Here is a 21,541-nt window from a genome sequence, read left to right as displayed (position 1 = left end):
ATGTACTGTTTGGACTTATTAAGGAAAAAAAATCATAATGAATTTGGCCAAAATTTAAAATTAATGACCACTAATGGATAATCACTTCACAATTTGGTTGAAGACACTAAAGGGGTAAAAACATACGAGGATTCTGGCCTGGCATCATCATATAATAATAGAAAGGGGACCCCACCCATTCTTAGTTTGAAAAAAAATAATTTTATTTTTTGATTTGATTTGATTCCATGGTATAATGAGCTCTACATAAAAAAGGCAATTGAATTGAGAAGCAAGAGGGAGGCATCTGGATTATTTTCAACCTTTTTCTCAAAGTCAACAGAATGCAACATCCAGCGCAAAAGGTAATGCGTATTGAGCAAATTAGATCATCAGAAGGCAATGATATAAGTGTTTTTGAGCTTGATGATTTTAATGTGAATGACAGTTCGGAAAATAGTGAAAGTGAATATGACAGCGAAGATAAAACTGAATGCTCAACTTAAAAAAATAATATTTCGAAAAAATTAACGGAATGGGCAATCCAAATTTATGTAAATCATAACGCATAATATGTTCTTGGTCATGTTAAGAGAAGGAATCAATGTACCTAAAGACTGCAGGACATAAAAAGGAACTCCAAACGAAGTATACATTCGTAGTATTTTAGGGGGATCATATACTCATTATGGGTAAAAAGACTGTCATAATGCTCACTTCCTTAGAAAAAGAAATGTAATGTAAATCAATAAAATTTTTGAAAATGTAACTATTATTATAATTTAACTAAATATATTTTTAGTTTTACTTAGTATTAACCTTAACATCAATATTATGTTTGTTTGGCGTTAAATGTTGACATTTTTTTTTTTGCAAAATATAGGTTATTCATTATTGTTATTGCAATTACTCATTATTCATACAAGTATTTTACTTTGGGTATCAAAAACTCACTACCAGGCGATATCGTATTTTAACAAATACGGTTATTGAAGAAATGAAACACGCATTCGTCACATCTTAAACCTATCTTCTTAGTGAAAGTTGAAAGTAACTAAGGCGATAATATTTAAGGTAACAAAACAGTGTCATTTTGGAGTGTCGCTTTATTAACTTCAAATTGTCTTTATTAACTTCAAGCGTCCGCCAATTGGTTATTTTTTGAGCGAAGTAAATAATCCTAGTTCATATGAGATCCAGACATGTAATCTTTCTTATACCGTTGTAAATCATTTTTCTTTTCTTCATAATTTTCGGATATATATGTGCAAAGTTAAAAACCTTAACAAGCATTGATATTCATTTGCCAGCCCTTTGAAAATCTTGTAATTTTAAAATCGAGAATTTTATCTCACCTTTGATAATTTGATGCACAATTAACATGGTATCGGTTGAAATTAGATAAGAAAGCTACATGTGCCTCTACACACAGTTCAACAAAACTCAATAACGTCATTTTAGTCGAAATTTGATACCAGTTATTTAAAATCACACGAAAATATATATGGGAGCTACGAGGGCGGTTCGGAAACTTCTTAGCCTATCTATGAAAGACAATAGCAAGTTTTTCAAAAATATTTTTATTTTCAATATAATCTCCTGAAACTTCAATACACTTAGTCCAATGCATTTCTAGCAATTCTATCCCTTGATTAAAATAGTTTTCCTCAAGGTCTTCAAAATAGTGGGTTACAACTGTAAATGCATCTTCATTTGAGGTAAAACGTTTGCCAGCAAGGTTTTTTAGATTTGGGTACAAGTAAAAGTCACTAGGAGCTAAATCAGGAGAATAAGGTTGGTGGTCAAAAAACTCGTACTTGAATTCGTTGATTTAAGCCATTGTTAAAACCCTTCATGAAAAATTATTTTTTTTTTTTTGGGTTTTATGCCAGGACGTTTTTCACGAATTTGTACATTTAATTGATCCAAAAAGTTGCAATAGTACTCTGAATTTATTTTAATTATTTATTTTTACCCTTTTGCAGATAGTCAATCAATAATCAATTTGGGGCTGGAGAAAGTTTCAGTCCATTGTTTGAATTGTTCTTTTATTTCTGGAGTATAGTGGATCCACGTCTCTCCAAACAAGCTTTAGAAATGTTCGTTCTTATAGGTTTTTGATCGACTGTTAACAAATGCGGCAGAAAGCTTTTTCATCTGTAGTTCATCAGGCAAAAGCAATGGACTCGATCATTTGAGATACCCATGAATTAGCAATTTCACTCACTTTTATTCATCGATCATTTAATACCATGCACTTAGGTTACAATTTTTGTTGTTGTTGCTGTTTTTGGACGGCCACTACGTGGTTCATATTCAATGCTCGCACGACCACGTTTAAATTTAGCAACACAATTTTTTACTGTTGCATATGAAGGAACCTCCTACACATTCACCATATCATTATGAATTTCATGTCCCGATAAATCTATTTTATGTAAATATTTAATGACAGCACGCATTTCTAATTTCCCCATTGTAAAAATAACACCTGTTTCCAGATCGAAACAAAAGTTAACATGTGTTCATAACAGAGATGGAAGTTTCCAAAACACTTAACTTTTTCCTTTTTATAGCGCGCTTTTTGTGCTAGGCTAAGAAGTTTCCGAACTGCTTCGTATATCAAAATCTGAACCGAATTCTACATCCTAATAAGGCAAACGAAAGGCATACAAAGGAATATAGTAGAAAAATATTGTGCAAAAGTTTCGGACTTTACTTAAAATCGGATGAAACTATATAGGAGCTATATATCAATCTGCACAGATTTCAACGAAAATTGCCACATGTTAGGCTATACTAACTTCAGTACAGTGTACAAAATTGTGTGATAATTTTTCTCGGTCACTCACGCCACATTTTGGATTTTGCAGTTTTTATTTCTGCAGTGTCTGCAGTTATTGTCATTAAATTCGTATTTATGCTAAGAACAAGAAAAAATGACAAATAAGGGATATATTTGTATTTTATGCAGCTACTTCATGTATTTAAGCACAATTAAATCTTCAACTTTGGTTTACCTTTTAGTAGAAATGCCCATATGGGAGCTATATCTAAATCTGACCAGATTTTCACGAAACTTAGCACGCATTATTCTAGACTCAATTCAGTACGTTGTGCTAAATTCCGTGCAAAGCAAAAGAAATACAGGGACTTTGGTGTGTATTTACATAAAATCGGACGAAAATATATATCTAAATCTGAACCGATTTCCACGAAACTTACCACACATCATTTAGACTCAATACAGTATGGTATTCCAAATTTCGTCTGAATCGGACAAACCATGGGAGTTTAGAGCTACATTTACCATAAACTCGGACGAATATAATAGTGTCTGGTTACTTTTCCACTAGCTGTGTAATTGCTACAGGAAAGTTATATTTCAGATTTTGCAAAATATCACGTAAATTCACTTAAAATTCTTGAAATTTACTTTTTAAACTTATTAGAGAATAAATTATAAAAACTTTTTTTGACTTTTATCAAAGTTTAAAATTAACGGCTGATTGAAATACATCGAATTGTGCTGGATAAATCTTACTAGAATAAATTTGTCCAGTAACATCCCTCTCTCTCTTTTCGCTTTCATTTACTGATCAAACATAGTGACTTGGGCGAACTATTGTAGAAACGGACAAGCCTATATATGGGATCCATGTCTAAATCTTACCCGATTTTTTCCAATTGCAAAAGAATTCGTTCTTGGGCTAAATAGGTAGGCCGCAGGCAGTTAAAATAGATTTTTGTCCTCTAAAAATAGGTCGTATATAAACAGATCGCCAAACCCTAAGCACACACTCAGTACAATTTTTAAAATAGTATTTTTTATGAAAACAAAGTTATACAATTTGTTTTTCTTATTGTTTACTTATTTAGAACTTGCAGACCCGACAAACGATGTCTTGCCTTATAATATTAATATAATTAATATTGTTAAGGAATAATTTTCGGTATTTTAGATTTGTTTTTCTGTTTCTATTCATACTTGCGTAAACAATTTTTTGTGTAAGAAATATCCATGAAAATTATTGGTATAGATAACCTTTTTATATTTTTTCACATAAACCGATATTGATCTATGCATCATTTCTGCAGTATAGAATGTCGAGTTTCAGTTGGGTTTGGTCTAATAAAGTAACATTACAGTTCTGAGCGTGGGTTATTAAATAAGGTCTACCGGGTGGTGAATTAACGCCTTAGTCTTCTCTTGCTGTAACTTTTTAATCGCAAAATACCCTCCAAAAGGGGATAAAAACTCAAAATATTTTCCACAAAAACGTTATTATAGTATTGTGCACGTATATTTTGGTTCGAATTAAATATTTTTTGTTTATTTATTCTTCAAACAATACATTTGAAGTCAATGAAGACATCGAATTCACCTCTTTGTTAACCTTATGAATAAACCTTGGTTCATAGTATCTACTATTTGATTTTTATGACCGAGTCTTGTTACTATAGAAAATAAATTCATTTATAATTGAAAAATGTGTGAGGATATTTTACGATTTTTGTTCTTGAGTTATAAGCGGTGCTATTGTTGAACCGGTAAACGGTGTTTTCTCTTCTAAAATTTCCGTAGATATAATTTTTGTAACAATTTATAAGATAAGATAGAGATTTGATTGGATGTTTGGTAAAGAAAATGGGATTGTTAACGAAGGATTAAGGAATAATTAATATTAATTAATAACAGTTTGGCCCAGTCGATCTTAACGACGTTTTTACTTGTTATTAGATGTCTTTATTTTATATATCGGTAATTGACATGTTGAGGTATTTGTTAAACAAATTGGGAACATTACATCACTACCAAACATCTTAGAAGAAGCAATGCATGTGCAAAATGTCAAAGCTCTTTATATATTTTCTATATTGCTGGTTTATAGTTAGTAGTTCTCATTCGAGTTTAATATCGAATTTTGCAATGAAAAGGAAAGACAGAGACCATTCTCGATTCAAAATGTCTTCTTATATTAGTTTTCTCTCACACATTAAGTTTTAAGATTATAAGTTCAAAGCTATTCTCCACCCATAGGCATAGCCATCATATAATGTACCACATTATTTTATATTGCTCATGGCATAGGAACATTTTAGTTACCTTAAGGAACAACATGTTCATATGGATCTATTATTATTATTTTCAAACCAAATAGAATCAGAATTCTTTGAATGGACACAAACTCGATTCGGAATGTCTGCATTCTATGGATAACGTGTACGCTCATACTTCTCAATTATTTTTTCCATTTTAACATAAAATACTTCCAATACAATGTCAAAATAAAAATAAAAGTTCCGTTCCAGAACCTAAAAGAATCTACTCATTTTACAAGTTTTGCAACTTTGCAGCTTTCCTGACCCCACAAAACTGGTAAAACATTCAATTAAATTTAAGAGAGCACAATACAAAATGGCGTTCTCTTTGTAAACTTTTTACCCGAGAAATTTGGCCGAGTAAAAATGGTAAGCAGGAAAATCTACTTCTGATTGGCTGTTATGTTGATTTTGAAGTATTGCCATCTAATTTTGGCATATTTACTAGATTTTCGTTCCTGAACTTTTTAAATTATTTTGTACTCTGAAAGCGATTTTGAAATGTTTCTCTTTTACTAGCTTTACTATTAAAAAAGTACTGGAACAGACCAAAAATGAAAAAAAAAATATTTTGAAAATTTTCAATAATTGACAAATGAAGACTTAATGAAATGATACTCTACCAATTTTCACCCAAAGTATCTCAAAATTACAACTACGACGTATTGCAACCAAAATAGTTCGAAACTAAATTCGTGGAAATGCAAACACTCGTCAAAATATTTTTTGGAACATTTTCGCGGTTTTCGATTTTTTCTCACCCTTTATACCTTCTCTGGACCTCCACGAACATTTCAAGACGAAGATAAGAAAAATCCGTTCAGCTGTTCTCGAGTTTTAGCGAGACTAACGAACAGCAATTCATTTATATACATATACTAGCTGGACCCGTGGCGCTTCGCTGCCCCTACTAAAGTAATTAACATAGGATAGTTCACGTAGAAAACTATTTTATTTAGTTTAAATGCTACTATTTATTAATAGGATTGATTGATATAGGTATTATAGTAGCCCCAATTACTGTTCGACTATATATATTTCGAAGTGTAATGTATCAGTACTAATTCCGTAGCAGCTGGTTAATGTATACGTTATTTGAAGCTTGAGCTTGACTTGTCTCAATATGATTATACACTAATATATTTTCTACAATATTCACATGTTTTGCATTAATCGTTCAAAGACCAATAAAATCCTTCATTCCCATTACCACCTACCTTTATGTCTGTATTCTCAACTGATTTCCCATTATATGGCTGGGATCCTTTCACATTGTAATATTTTTAACGAACTTAGACTTAGTTTTCTTCTTAATTCATCCTTGTATAATGTTCTTAACTGAAATAAATAGTTTTAGTAATATCCGTTTGATCAACTAAACTTAATTTCTCAAGTAATGTACACATTTTGTTTTAGGTCAGCTATGATGATAACCCACCACAGATTTCAGATTATTATAACTTTTAATCCATCATCCGCATTTCGCTTCTGGATACCTCCCAATTATTGCTGATGCATACTTTTATTGAATTCATGTTCGTTTTCTCCAATGGTAGTAAAATTATTAAAATTAAAAAAAAAACGTTCAAAAGCTGAAATATATATATTTTTTTCAAAATGACAAAATGTAAAAATATAATGTCAAGAATTTTTCATTTTACACAAATTTTATTCCAATGTGTATGAATATGACAATGGAGAGATGGAAAACAGTAGACGTTATCCGAATTACTGAATTACTGATAATAGGACAAAAAATTATGAGTCGAAAATTTCTGATTTGACCATATTTTACTTCCTGGTCATTTAAGATTGGATGTGTACTTATCTGAGTATCATACATACTTTTATGAACATATTTATTGAAGATATTCAGATATATGCATAGACAATTAATATTAGTTCAGAGGTATGATTACGGTTGATGCTATAACTCTTCGTCATCGCGGAATTTTGAAAGTTTATTTTGCATATTTTACTTCCATGGGATGGCATTTCTGACTGCGAAAATTTCTACAAAGTCTATTCAGCGATTTTTGTGTCCATGTATAGATATATTAAATTCAATTGTGAGTAAATTCCGTCCAAAGTGGGAATTTGTAACGCCCTTTAGGAAATAAACATAGAATACCTATGTCATTTCAGATTTGTGATTACTTATGATGCTATAACTCCGCCTATGATTTGTCTATCAGGTAGCATGAGGTGCTGTAAAATTCGCACTAAAATCTGTTGAGCGGTTTTTGACTAATCAAACAAAAAATGTTATTTTCGCTGTATGCAAATTATTTAAGTGCAATTAATTGTAGAAAATTAAAATATTTTGAGAATTTTCTATAATTGACAATTACTTAAAGATATACGCTGCCAATTTTCGCCCAAAATATGTCCAAAAAGAACTATGAAGAAATGAAACCATAAGTGTTCGATATAAAATGTGTGGAAATTCTAATATCTTTCAAAATATATTATTCAACATTTTCGCGGATTTTTCTCAAAATCTTCTTTTATTAAAACCTTCCCACTTCAATTACAGGCTACTAACAAAAATTGTAAGTCAAATCGGTCCAACCGTTTCTTTAAAATAATTTTTGCAAGATTTCCGCGGATTTTTTTATAAAGCGTCAAATTGAAATTGAACAGGCTAAACTATTTTCTGAAAGGCTACAGAACATCAAACCTGGTCCAAGAGCCCATAAAAATATTTACAACATAATTGGTTATAAGAAAAGGACATATATTAAAAAACTATCTGAGAACAATGTTGTGATACACGATGATTTGGTTGCTTGTGATAGACTAAAGCAATACTTCGGCAATATTTACAACCATCATGCTTTAAATGGAGACATACAAGAAATAGAATCTGTTGTACGTGAAGTCATTTCTAGTGATTCAAATCTGCTAGTTTTTAATAGTTCTGAATCGCCTCTTAACCCATTGAATAATCCAAGACTTACATCTATGGACGAAATAGTGAACATCAGCAAGCAAATTAACAATAAAAAATCTTGCAGCCTGGATAAAATTTCAAACTTTATAATAAAGAAATTACCAGTTAAGGCCTTCGAATTTCTGACGATAATATTTAATAATTGTTTAAATAATGCATATTTTCCTAATAAATGGAAGATATCTAAAATCGTACCTGTTATAAAAAAACCAAATAACTCCGAAATCAATAATTTAAGACCGATATCAATGCTTTCTAATCTGGGAAAACTTTTTGAGCGAGTCATTCGTTCTAAGATGGATTATGGAATAAATTCAAAGTATATACCGGAACTTCAATTTGGATTCAAGTCTGGTCACTCAACGACAGACGCTTTACTCAAATTTCAAAATGATATTGTATGTAACTTGCGAGAAAGGAAGTGTACGGTTGCGCTTTCTCTTGATGTAGAAAAAGCTTTTGATCACGCATCCCATTTAGGAATTCTATATAAAATGATTAAATTGGATTTTTATCCACGTGTTATTAAATTATTCCACAGTTTCTTCACTGGTAGAACTTTTTGTGTAGAATTTCATAATTTATTATCGGAGCTAGGAGAAATTAATTGTGGAGTACCCCAGGGATCGATTTTATCTCCCCATTTATATAGCATATTTATCCACGATTTTCCTCATACTGTCTCAGATTCCACCGGCCTTTTATATGCAGATGATTCCTTATTATATGCGCATGATGAATCACCAAATTTAGCGTTATCTAACGTAAAACATCACTTGGAATTGGTATCACAATTTTACCAACATTGGGGTATCAAAATTAATCCATCTAAAACCGAAGCTATATGTATAAGGAATGCATCAGGAAAATGTAAAAAATTTGTTGTTCCGGAAAGCAAAAATTTGAAATTACCTTTTAATGAAGTTGACATTCCTATAGAAAATTCCTTAAAATACCTTGGTGTTACTTTTGATAATCTTCTTAAATTTAACAAACATGCAAGAGAAGTTTTAAATAAGGCATATAGGATTTTAGGATCATTCTCTAAAATTTTGGTGAATAAGGATCTTCCAGTACGGACAAAACTGTTGCTGTATAAAACGAGCATAAGACCAGTGTTCTTGTATGCGTTTCCAATATGGTTCATTATATCCCCTATAGTTATTAAGGAAATGGAAATATTGGAGCGAAAAGTTTTGAGGCACTGTATTGGTAAATATTTCAAATCACCTTGCAAACGTTTTTCCAACAGAGAGGTTTATGGTGAGTCAAAAATTACTCCTGTTGGGTTATACGTTTGTGATTTGATATCAAAATTTATTCATAGGGTGCAAAATCATGATAACAGTTACGTGTCAGGTGTTTATAATAATCAAATATCATATTCTTGGAGGAATACAAATTACATGTCGCCTATTGGTTTTATTAATGAAAATCCACCGAATTTTGACATTAATGTCAATACTCGGTGTTCATTTTACGGAAAAGCTTATCCTGGTACGCATAGGGGGTAATATACGTGTTTGTTGTGTTTTTTTTTTGTTTTTTAAATTATTTTTTGATTTCCTTTGGTTTTTATTTTGTTTTTAGATTATAAGTTTAATTGAGTTTATTAACACTCCAGATAAGTGCATTCCCGGGAGCAAGGAATTTTTGTATAACATTAACACTCTGAATTTATTTTTGTGTCTATCTTACTCTTAAGCATGGTGCTGTACACATAATTATTGTAAATTTTGATCATACATTACAATCTTAAGTATTTCTAAATATTATGACAACTCTGTAAAAATTGACTGTTTGTTTCAAAGACTCAATAAATGTAATCTTAATCTTTATTTTATTTTGAGATATCTTCATGCTTCTATTTGTTTTTCGCGACAATTTAACCGTAATTCAATGTGATTTGACAAGTATACAAAGAAAACAAATGTATTTAACCATTTGTGAAGAAATTCGCGAATTACAACAAATAGGAATTCATTTCATTTATATTTGAAATGCAAGATTTAAAATCGCTATAACTTTCGTGCGCAGCATCCGAATTTGTGAACGCGAACAGATTTCGAATCAGCATATTTTTCTTAAACTATGTACCAAGAATAATGAATGTGATCGCAAAAACATTTTTCAAAAATTTTTAAAATAATTTTGTTTTTTGCTTTTCCCGAAAGTAATCAATGTGACCATAACCCTCTTTAAAAATACACATCTTGTTTTTATTTTAAAAAAGTTGTAACGTGACCGTTTCATACATTATGCACGACCCAAGTTAATGTCAACCCACCTCAATATTTAGTAGTGAATAACGTCTCACTCTAAACCTAAGCCGGTATCATTACCTGCGTTTTTCAAATTCATTGTATTAAACGACATACAATTCCCTTGAAGTACACAATAATTCTCATTCACTTCATAGTATCATAAATGTTCCACTATTCCATGCCGAAGTGGTCGACCTCGGACGTTAACGAACTACGAGTGACGAAGATGTGTGGCTTGTCCGCAGTCTCGTATACTGGTGAATGTTAACGACGGTTAGGCCTCGCTCTTTGCCAGCACCTCGCTCATAGCCAGCTCCTCCAGCCGACTGTATCCTGCCGATCACCAACGAGCCGACGGTAGCCAGCCGATCACACATGAGCCGACATCAGCTAGACGAGTATCTTCGAGCCGACTGTAGTCAGCCGATCTCCAACGTACCGACAGCAGCTAGCCGATCTTCAACGAGCCGACATCAGCTAGCCGAGTATCTTCGAGCCGACTGTAGCCAACCGATCTCTAAAGTACCGACAGCAGCCGACTGTAACCAACCGTACAGCTCCGAGCCGACCATTCGGAGGTAAGCGACTTCTTAAGTCCGGAATTTCTTAGCTGAATATATTTGTTGAAACGAGAGCAGCTGATTGAAGAAAGACAAAAGGTTGGACTTCATACCGAGGGCTACACCGTAGATCACCTTCGGAAACAACTAAGCAAACATATTAGAGAGAAACGAACACGCGAATCGGCTGAAAACCTATTACGGGAATTAGGGAAGGAAGTTAAAACTTCGGTGACAGCATTTCTACCAGAGATATCTTTGGAAGTTCCTGCAACAATAGATCGTACAACGAGTACCATGTCATACAACGAATTGATGAGTATAATTCACCGTTGGTCACTCAAATTTTTGGGTGACCACGATCTGATCGATTTCCTCGAGCGATTTGAAGAACTCGCCGAATGTTATAGCATTCCCTTTGGCCGTCCAGAGGCTAACGAGTTGCGAATCGGATCTTCGGTTAAATGTCGTGTATTCAGGAAAGATTACTAACCTTTGCGTCACCGTGCTTCCAACTCTGGCCGAACCACTGATATTGGGTATGGACTTCCTCGCGAAACGGTGTTGCAGGTTGAGTCTAGATGGAGAAATGATAGTGCGAACTAGGGAAGAACCGATCATCGATTATGCTCATACGATAACATCTCGAGATTTTCTTACAGCCGAACAGTTTGAAAGAACTACGTCGTATATTAGGAATGACATCATGGTATAGACGATTTATACCAAACTTCACAAAAGTTGTAAGCCCTCTAAATCAGCTTCAGAAGAAATCGGCACAATGGAAATGGGGACCACCACAAGCGGAAGCATTCGAAAACCTGAAACGAAACCTGACCGAGGCACCCGTGCTAACATGCCCCGACTTCACGCGACAATTCTTCCTTCAAACCGACGCCAGCAATACGACTTCGAGATAGAATCTCTAAAGGAGAGTGAATGGCCAAGATCTCAAACCCTAAATCAACACTGTACATTTTATTCCTCGAAGTGAGGGGGGAGATGTAACGTGACCGTTTCATACATTATGTACGAATCAAGTTAATGTCAACCCACCTCAATATTTAGTAGTGAATAACTTCTCACTCTAAACCTAAGTGGTATCATTACCTGCGTTTTTCAACTTCATTGTATTAAACGACAGACAATTTCCTTGAAGTACACAATAATTCTCATTCACTTCATAGTACCATACGGATCAGTGTTGCCGTTTGAAAATTTTATTTCCGCCCAAAATTTCCCCAAAAAGTGCCCAAAATAAAAATTTATGCCCAAAAATTCAAAAAGTATACACTGACGTTAAATATTAAAAGCAAGGGTTCTTTTTGTTCCATTTTTTTTTTTTTTTCAATTTCCATTCCATTTACAAATGACCGTCTGTCTGTCTGTCCAGTCATCCGGTGCGTTAAATATTAAAAGCAAGGGTCCCTTTTGTTCTATTTTTTTTCAATTTCCATTCCATTTACAAATGACCGTCTGTCTGTCTGTCCAGTCATCCGGTGCGCATGATGTCTTTCGAAAGAAGTAACCGATCTCATCCAAACTTAGCACATCATCATATTTCTTCCAAATTTAAATCAAGTTCGGAGATGGAGAAAACCTTCTGTGTCGAAATTTTTTTCATCCTATATCAGATGAACGGAATGTCTGATTCAAACTTTCCACCTACTTTTACCAAACCTAGATCAAGTTCGAACCCACGGGTCATTACTTCAGGGTCATTACTTCAGGTCAACATTTAAAAAGGTTGTAAATATTGATTTGATGCATTGAGTGTACATCGTAATATTTCACCAAATTTGCATTTAATATGAATATGTGGCCTCTATGGCATAACTCTTTGATAAAAACATGTACCTTATATAAAGCGAATGGTAAATAATGTGTGGTCTAAACATGAAAGACCTTAATACTTATACTTAATATACATTTTGGTGCAATTATCGGTCACAATATAATAAACAGTTCCACCTTGGATATAGAGTGTAATTTCAAAACCTAGATTCCGGGTATATATATATATATGTCGAAAACCGACTGAATGACCTAAAATAAAACCAGGAAGCGGAACGGAATATTCGGACATGGCTGACCATACAATACCCTACACACAGACCCTGGATATACATTTTCAGTCAAGTTTGTCTACATATGAACATTTTGGTATATACGACTACACACGTAAATATAGTTGAAATGATTTCAAAGTACAAATTATTTATTTTATCATATGTTCGTGGAGAAAACATGTCCACCATAGAATGACATGATCTTCGATGCCCAGATTCACTTTCCGTTTAAATTACATGGTTTTCAGATCATACACATGGTCTATAGAGCGATTAGAATCAAACATAAACATCCATGATTTTTTCCCATGTAAAGTTTAGTCTTGTTCGGGTCATAATTGTGATCTCGAGAGCGACCAGAATTACAGACAAAAATAAAGTTTTAGATCCATTTGAAAATATAAGAGTCGTCTTTGTATAGAACCTGATCCACATACAAATGGCGATTAATCCATACAAATTATAATCAAATCAGCTAGTCGAAATATATCGGTGGTCTTGGAGCAATATTTCGCTGTTTTACAAACTCTTGGGACAATAAAATTTCTCACAACATATTTGTGTAGGGTAAACAAATATATAAAAAAATTTAAATGTGCCGGAAACGAAAAAATGCCCAAAATGCGCCCAAGTCCAAAATTTTAAATTTTTTATGCCCATTTTTGGGCATAAATGCCCACTTTCGGCAACACTGATACGGATATATGTTCCACTATTCCATGCCGAAGTGGTCGACCTCGGACGTTAGCGAACTACGAGTGACGAAGATGTGTGGCTTGTCCGCAGTCTCGTATACTGGTGAATGTTAACGACGGTTCGGCCTCGCTCATAGTCAGGTCCCCGCTCTTTGCCAGCTCCTCGCTCTTAGCCAGCTCATCGCTCATAGCTAGCTCCCCGCTCTTTGCCAGCTCCTCGCTCTTAGCCAGTTCCTCGCTCTTTGTCAGCTCCTCGCTCATAGCCAGCTCCACGCTCTTTGCCAGCTCCCCGCTCATAGCTAGCTCCATATTAATAACCACTAACTACTAACCGAACACTGACAAAACCCGAACCCTGAAAACCCCATCCTGCGGACCAACAACGAGCCGACTGTATCCTGCCGATCACAAACGAGCCGACGGTAGCCAGCCGATCTTCAACGAGCTGACATCAGCTAGCCGAGTATCTTCGAGCCGACTGTATCCTGCCGATCACCAACGAGCCGACGGTAGCCAGCCGACCTTCAACGAGCCGACATCAGCTAGCCGAGTATCTTCGAGCCGACTGTAGCCAGCCGATCACCAACGAGCCGACATCAGCTAGCCGAGTATGTACGAGCCGATTGTATCCTGCCGATCACCAACGAGCCGACGGTAGCCAGCCGACCTTAAACGAGCCGACATCAGTTAGCCGAGTATCTTCGAGCCGACTGTAGCCAGCCGATCCCCAACGAGCCGACATCAGTTAGCCGAGTATCTTCGAGCCGACTGTAGCCAGCCGATCACCGACGAGCCGACATCAGCTAGCCGAGTATCTTTGAGCCGACTGTAGCCAGCCGATCACCAACGAGCCCACATCAGCTAGCCGATTTTCAACGAGCCGACATCAGCTAGCCGATTTTCAACGAGCCGACATCAGCTAGCCGAGTATCTTCGAGCCGACTGTAGCCAACCGATCTCCAAAGTACCGACAGCAGCCGATTAGTTACGATCCGACATCACTTAAACACCCCCGAGCCGACTGTAACCAGCCGGCTATTCACGATCCGATCTTCATACCCAGCTACCATTACCGATTAGAAGATTCCAACATAAAAGCTTATCTCACATCCAAACTATTATTCATATTGTAAACACCAGAGTATTATAATAAAGATTGAAATTGTAATCCTTCGTGTTTTTTACTTAAGGTTTGTGGGTCCTTAGGTTAACCCTGGCAGCGACTGAGCTTACTTCAGCCTTAGTTAAAACCACTCGTTATAAAGTCCTGATTTTGGCAAAGCCCTCATTCATGATACAAGCTTACAATGGTACAGGCGGATTTCAAAATTTCAATTTTAGGTGACGACGACTTATATATTTTTCGTAGTTACATCTAAGGTATGTGTTAATATTTGCGGATTGTGTCGGAACAATTGTACTTTTACTTTGTTACGACCAGAATACTGTTGGTATTGTGGGTCAATTGTGGGTCTTGAAAGTGCTACAAATTTTTAATACTGTCAAATAAAAGTGCTAAAAATGTATAGAAAGAAATTTGCTTGTAGTTAATAGTGAGATCTGTATTTCTTAAAAATTCATTATACTCTCAAGGTGGAATAAGGATATATTTACCTGAGACCCCATTTATTCTAAATCAGAATAAAATTCTATACCTATTTAGTCATGTACGTCTGTCGATACAGCTCACAATATTGAACACTGAGATTTGAAAATGTGCACGTACTAGTACTACTATAATGTTTGGGTAGCTCCATATAAATTTTTTATATGGAGCTATGTTTTACAGCCGAATTTGCTCTAATTTGATATTTTGGATTTTCATTTGGTACAGAATCTCTCTATCAAGAATTATCAATATGGGACGAAATGTCGGAGAAACACCCCCCATTATTGGTTTTTTGGTAACATTAGGCACGTTTTTAACCGAAGTGCCTTCATTTCATACGGCATTTACATTAGAACTTTTTACCGGGTTAACCTACTTTATGAGGATTTATTTGGCATACATTCAAAGGAATAGACAACTTAAACCCACTGGGTTAACCAAATCCGGTACGCTCATAGCTAGCTCCATATTAATAACCACTAACTACTAACCGAACACTGACAAAACCCGAACCCTGAAAACCCCATCCTGCGGACCAACAACGAGCCGACTGTATCCTGCCGATCACAAACGAGCCGACGGTAGCCAGCCGATCTTCAACGAGCTGACATCAGCTAGCCGAGTATCTTCGAGCCGACTGTATCCTGCCGATCACCAACGAGCCGACGGTAGCCAGCCGACCTTCAACGAGCCGACATCAGCTAGCCGAGTATCTTCGAGCCGACTGTAGCCAGCCGATCACCAACGAGCCGACATCAGCTAGCCGAGTATGTACGAGCCGATTGTATCCTGCCGATCACCAACGAGCCGACGGTAGCCAGCCGACCTTAAACGAGCCGACAGCAGCTAGCCGAGTATCTTCGAGCCGACTGTAGCCAACGGATCACCAACGAGCCTACGGTAGCCAGCCGATCTTCAACGTACCGACAGCAGGTAGCCGAGTATCTTCGAGCCGACTGCAGCCAACGGATCACCAACAAGCCGACATCAGCTAGCCGAGTATCTTTGAGCCGACTGTAGCCAGCCGATCACCAACGAGCCCACATCAGCTAGCCGATTTTCAACGAGCCGACATCAGCTAGCCGATTTTCAACGAGCCGACATCAGCTAGCCGAGTATCTTCGAGCCGACTGTAGCCAACCGATCTCCAAAGTACCGACAGCAGCCGATTAGTTACGATCCGACATCACTTAAACACCCCCGAGCCGACTGTAACCAGCCGGCTATTCACGATCCGATCTTCATACCCAGCTACCATTACCGATTAGAAGATTCCAACATAAAAGCTTATCTCACATCCAAACTATTATTCATATTGTAAACACCAGAGTATTATAATAAAGATTGAAATTGTAATCCTTCGTGTTTTTTACTTAAGGTTTGTGGGTCCTTAGGTTAACCCTGGCAGCGACTGAGCTTACTTCAGCCTTAGTTAAAACCACTCGTTATAAAGTCCTGATTTTGGCAAAGCCCTCATTCATGATACAAGCTTACAATGGTACAGGCGGATTTCAAAATTTCAATTTTAGGTGACGACGACTTATATATTTTTCGTAGTTACATCTAAGGTATGTGTTAATATTTGCGGATTGTGTCGGAACAATTGTACTTTTACTTTGTTACGACCAGAATACTGTTGGTATTGTGGGTCAATTGTGGGTCTTGAAAGTGCTACAAATTTTTAATACTGTCAAATAAAAGTGCTAAAAATGTATAGAAAGAAATTTGCTTATAGTTAATAGTGAGATCTGTATTTCTTAAAAATTCATTATACTCTCAAGGTGGAATAAGGATATATTTACCTGAGACCCCATTTATTCTAAATCAGAATAAAATTCTATACCTATTTAGTCATGTACGTCTGTCGATACAGCTCACAATATTGAACACTGAGATTTGAAAATGTGCACGTACTAGTACTACTATAATGTTTGGGTAGCTCCATATAAATTTTTTATATGGAGCTATGTTTTACAGCCGAATTTGCTCTAATTTGATATTTTGGATTTTCATTTGGTACAGAATCTCTCTATCAAGAATTATCAATATGGGACGAAATGTCGGAGAAACACCCCCCATTATTGGTTTTTTGGTAACATTAGGCACGTTTTTAACCGAAGTGCCTTCATTTCATACGGCATTTACATTAGAACTTTTTACCGGGTTAACCTACTTTATGAGGATTTATTTGGCATACATTCAAAGGAATAGACAACTTAAACCCACTGGGTTAACCAAATCCGGTACAATGTAAACGCACTTTTATATAATATTTTTAAATCTCATTGAGTAGTAAATCTCTCTACCAAGAATTATAAATATTGGTTCATGTTTCGGATTCGCCCCAACAAAGCGTTACCCCATATTATTCGGCATTTTGAGGACGTCGGGTACGTTTTTTGACTATTGACTATAATTTGAAATTTTGATTTTATGAGGTGTCAAATCTTCCCACTAAAAAGATTAATACCAGTAGCTACATTGTTATAATTTGACATTCTGTATTCCCCGTTAATTAAAAACCTTTTTATAGCAACGTTTCCAATTTATATTCATGATTTTTACATCGCTCCCATACAAAGTCCCCGGTAAATTTGGGGTTCCATTTTCCCAAATAAACAATCAACTAGCAGACAATATCAAAGCACCATTAAAAAAAAATAATACACACTACATGGTGCCGAGTATAAAATGTGTGGCCGGGCCGGGCTTTTTACTTGTTTACAGATTAACTTACAATTTTTTAACATTGGAAAATATAGGGTAAATGTTAAAATGCGCCAATGTGAAATTGAAAAACGGCAAATTTGTTTGAGATGCAATAAAAAATATGGACAATTAAAAAAATATCCAGAAAGAGAATAAAAATGTTAGGTGCTAGATCTTTTTTGGTGCTAAGTAAGCAAGTTAAAAAAGTGCTAAATCTTGCACTAAAAGTGCTAAATTGGCAAAACTGGTCTAAACCCCTATTGCGCATAATGTTATTCAATATTGTAGCATTCGAGAACGGATTTCGGGAATGAAATGTTTTATATTTATTAATTGTTATCGCTTTATATGTTTACAAATAATATTGAATAATATGTTGATATTTGGCACACGCGGTTTAATGAGAATGGGAAGCTGTTTTCTTTTCTTAATTGCATTTTATGTTCATTGCTTTGGTATTGTTAGCGTTCTTCTGATTATATATGCTTCCTTTTGCTAATGTTACTTGCGGTCCTTTGCACAGCTCTGGATTTGGTCCAAATGGCTTATATTTATGTTCACTAAGCAAGGATGCATCAGGTCCAATAGCAAGATTATTTTGGCCTTTGTAAAACTCTGGATTTGCACCATTCCAAGTTACGTAATCGGCTCTAGAAAAAATATATGTAAACATTAAATATGTTTTTGGTAATATATTCTAGAAAGTAAATAATATCAATTGTACAATAATACAAGGTTATGCCAAAATAAATAAATAAATTTGCAACTACAGTATTTTTCGGTTAATTGACCCTACGGTTAATTGGTTTCCACGCTTAATTGAACCACATGATGGGTCAAAAATATTACATTTCATAGTAAGCGGGCTCGGATAATTGGTTCCTCGGTTAATTGAAAAAAATTTGTGCAAATTTTGATGTGCAATTAACCGAAAAATACTGTATTTATTAGATTTATTATATAAATAATATACTACAAAAGCGCGAAATACCGCGAAACCGCTCTTTGCCAGCTCCTCGCTCTTAGCCAGTTCCTCGCTCTTTGTCAGCTCCTCGCTCATAGCCAGCTCCACGCTCTTTGCCAGCTCCCCGCTCATAGCTAGCTCCATATTAATAACCACTAACTACTAAACGAACACTGACAAAACCCGAACCCTGAAAACCCCATCCTGCGGACCAACAACGAGCCGACTGTATCCTGCCGATCACAAACGAGCCGACGGTAGCCAGCCGATCTTCAACGAGCTGACATCAGCTAGCCGAGTATCTTCGAGCCGACTGTATCCTGCCGATCACCAACGAGCCGACGGTAGCCAGCCGACCTTCAACGAGCCGACATCAGCTAGCCGAGTATCTTCGAGCCGACTGTAGCCAGCCGATCACCAACGAGCCGACATCAGCTAGCCGAGTATGTACGAGCCGATTGTATCCTGCCGATCACCAACGAGCCGACGGTAGCCAGCCGACCTTAAACGAGCCGACATCAGTTAGCCGAGTATCTTCGAGCCGACTGTAGCCAGCCGATCCCCAACGAGCCGACATCAGTTAGCCGAGTATCTTCGAGCCGACTGTAGCCAGCCGATCACCGACGAGCCGACATCAGCTAGCCGAGTATCTTTGAGCCGACTGTAGCCAGCCGATCACCAACGAGCCCACATCAGCTAGCCGATTTTCAACGAGCCGACATCAGCTAGCCGATTTTCAACGAGCCGACATCAGCTAGCCGAGTATCTTCGAGCCGACTGTAGCCAACCGATCTCCAAAGTACCGACAGCAGCCGATTAGTTACGATCCGACATCACTTAAACACCCCCGAGCCGACTGTAACCAGCCGGCTATTCACGATCCGATCTTCATACCCAGCTACCATTACCGATTAGAAGATTCCAACATAAAAGCTTATCTCACATCCAAACTATTATTCATATTGTAAACACCAGAGTATTATAATAAAGATTGAAATTGTAATCCTTCGTGTTTTTTACTTAAGGTTTGTGGGTCCTTAGGTTAACCCTGGCAGCGACTGAGCTTACTTCAGCCTTAGTTAAAACCACTCGTTATAAAGTCCTGATTTTGGCAAAGCCCTCATTCATGATACAAGCTTACAATGGTACAGGCGGATTTCAAAATTTCAATTTTAGGTGACGACGACTTATATATTTTTCGTAGTTACATCTAAGGTATGTGTTAATATTTGCGGATTGTGTCGGAACAATTGTACTTTTACTTTGTTACGACCAGAATACTGTTGGTATTGTGGGTCAATTGTGGGTCTTGAAAGTGCTACAAATTTTTAATACTGTCAAATAAAAGTGCTAAAAATGTATAGAAAGAAATTTGCTTATAGTTAATAGTGAGATCTGTATTTCTTAAAAATTCATTATACTCTCAAGGTGGAATAAGGATATATTTACCTGAGACCCCATTTATTCTAAATCAGAATAAAATTCTATACCTATTTAGTCATGTACGTCTGTCGATACAGCTCACAATATTGAACACTGAGATTTGAAAATGTGCACGTACTAGTACTACTATAATGTTTGGGTAGCTCCATATAAATTTTTTATATGGAGCTATGTTTTACAGCCGAATTTGCTCTAATTTGATATTTTGGATTTTCATTTGGTACAGAATCTCTCTATCAAGAATTATCAATATGGGACGAAATGTCGGAGAAACACCCCCCATTATTGGTTTTTTGGTAACATTAGGCACGTTTTTAACCGAAGTGCCTTCATTTCATACGGCATTTACATTAGAACTTTTTACCGGGTTAACCTACTTTATGAGGATTTATTTGGCATACATTCAAAGGAATAGACAACTTAAACCCACTGGGTTAACCAAATCCGGTACAATGTAAACGCACTTTTATATAATATTTTTAAATCTCATTGAGTAGTAAATCTCTCTACCAAGAATTATAAATATTGGTTCATGTTTCGGATTCGCCCCAACAAAGCGTTACCCCATATTATTCGGCATTTTGAGGACGTCGGGTACGTTTTTTGACTATTGACTATAATTTGAAATTTTGATTTTATGAGGTGTCAAATCTTCCCACTAAAAAGATTAATACCAGTAGCTACATTGTTATAATTTGACATTCTGTATTCCCCGTTAATTAAAAACCTTTTTATAGCAACGTTTCCAATTTATATTCATGATTTTTACATCGCTCCCATACAAAGTCCCCGGTAAATTTGGGGTTCCATTTTCCCAAATAAACAATCAACTAGCAGACAATATCAAAGCACCATTAAAAAAAAATAATACACACTACATGGTGCCGAGTATAAAATGTGTGGCCGGGCCGGGCTTTTTACTTGTTTACAGATTAACTTACAATTTTTTAACATTGGAAAATATAGGGTAAATGTTAAAATGCGCCAATGTGAAATTGAAAAACGGCAAATTTGTTTGAGATGCAATAAAAAATATGGACAATTAAAAAAATATCCAGAAAGAGAATAAAAATGTTAGGTGCTAGATCTTTTTTGGTGCTAAGTAAGCAAGTTAAAAAAGTGCTAAATCTTGCACTAAAAGTGCTAAATTGGCAAAACTGGTCTAAACCCCTATTGCGCATAATGTTATTCAA

The sequence above is a fragment of the Musca vetustissima genome, unplaced genomic scaffold (assembly GCF_032173495.1).
Source record: "Musca vetustissima isolate MV318-11 ecotype Yass unplaced genomic scaffold, APGP_CSIRO_Mvet_v1 utg2303, whole genome shotgun sequence".
Lineage (NCBI taxonomy): Eukaryota > Metazoa > Arthropoda > Insecta > Diptera > Muscidae > Musca > Musca vetustissima.
The sequence above is the reverse complement of the archived record's forward strand: the minus strand, read 5'-3'. Positions refer to the sequence as shown.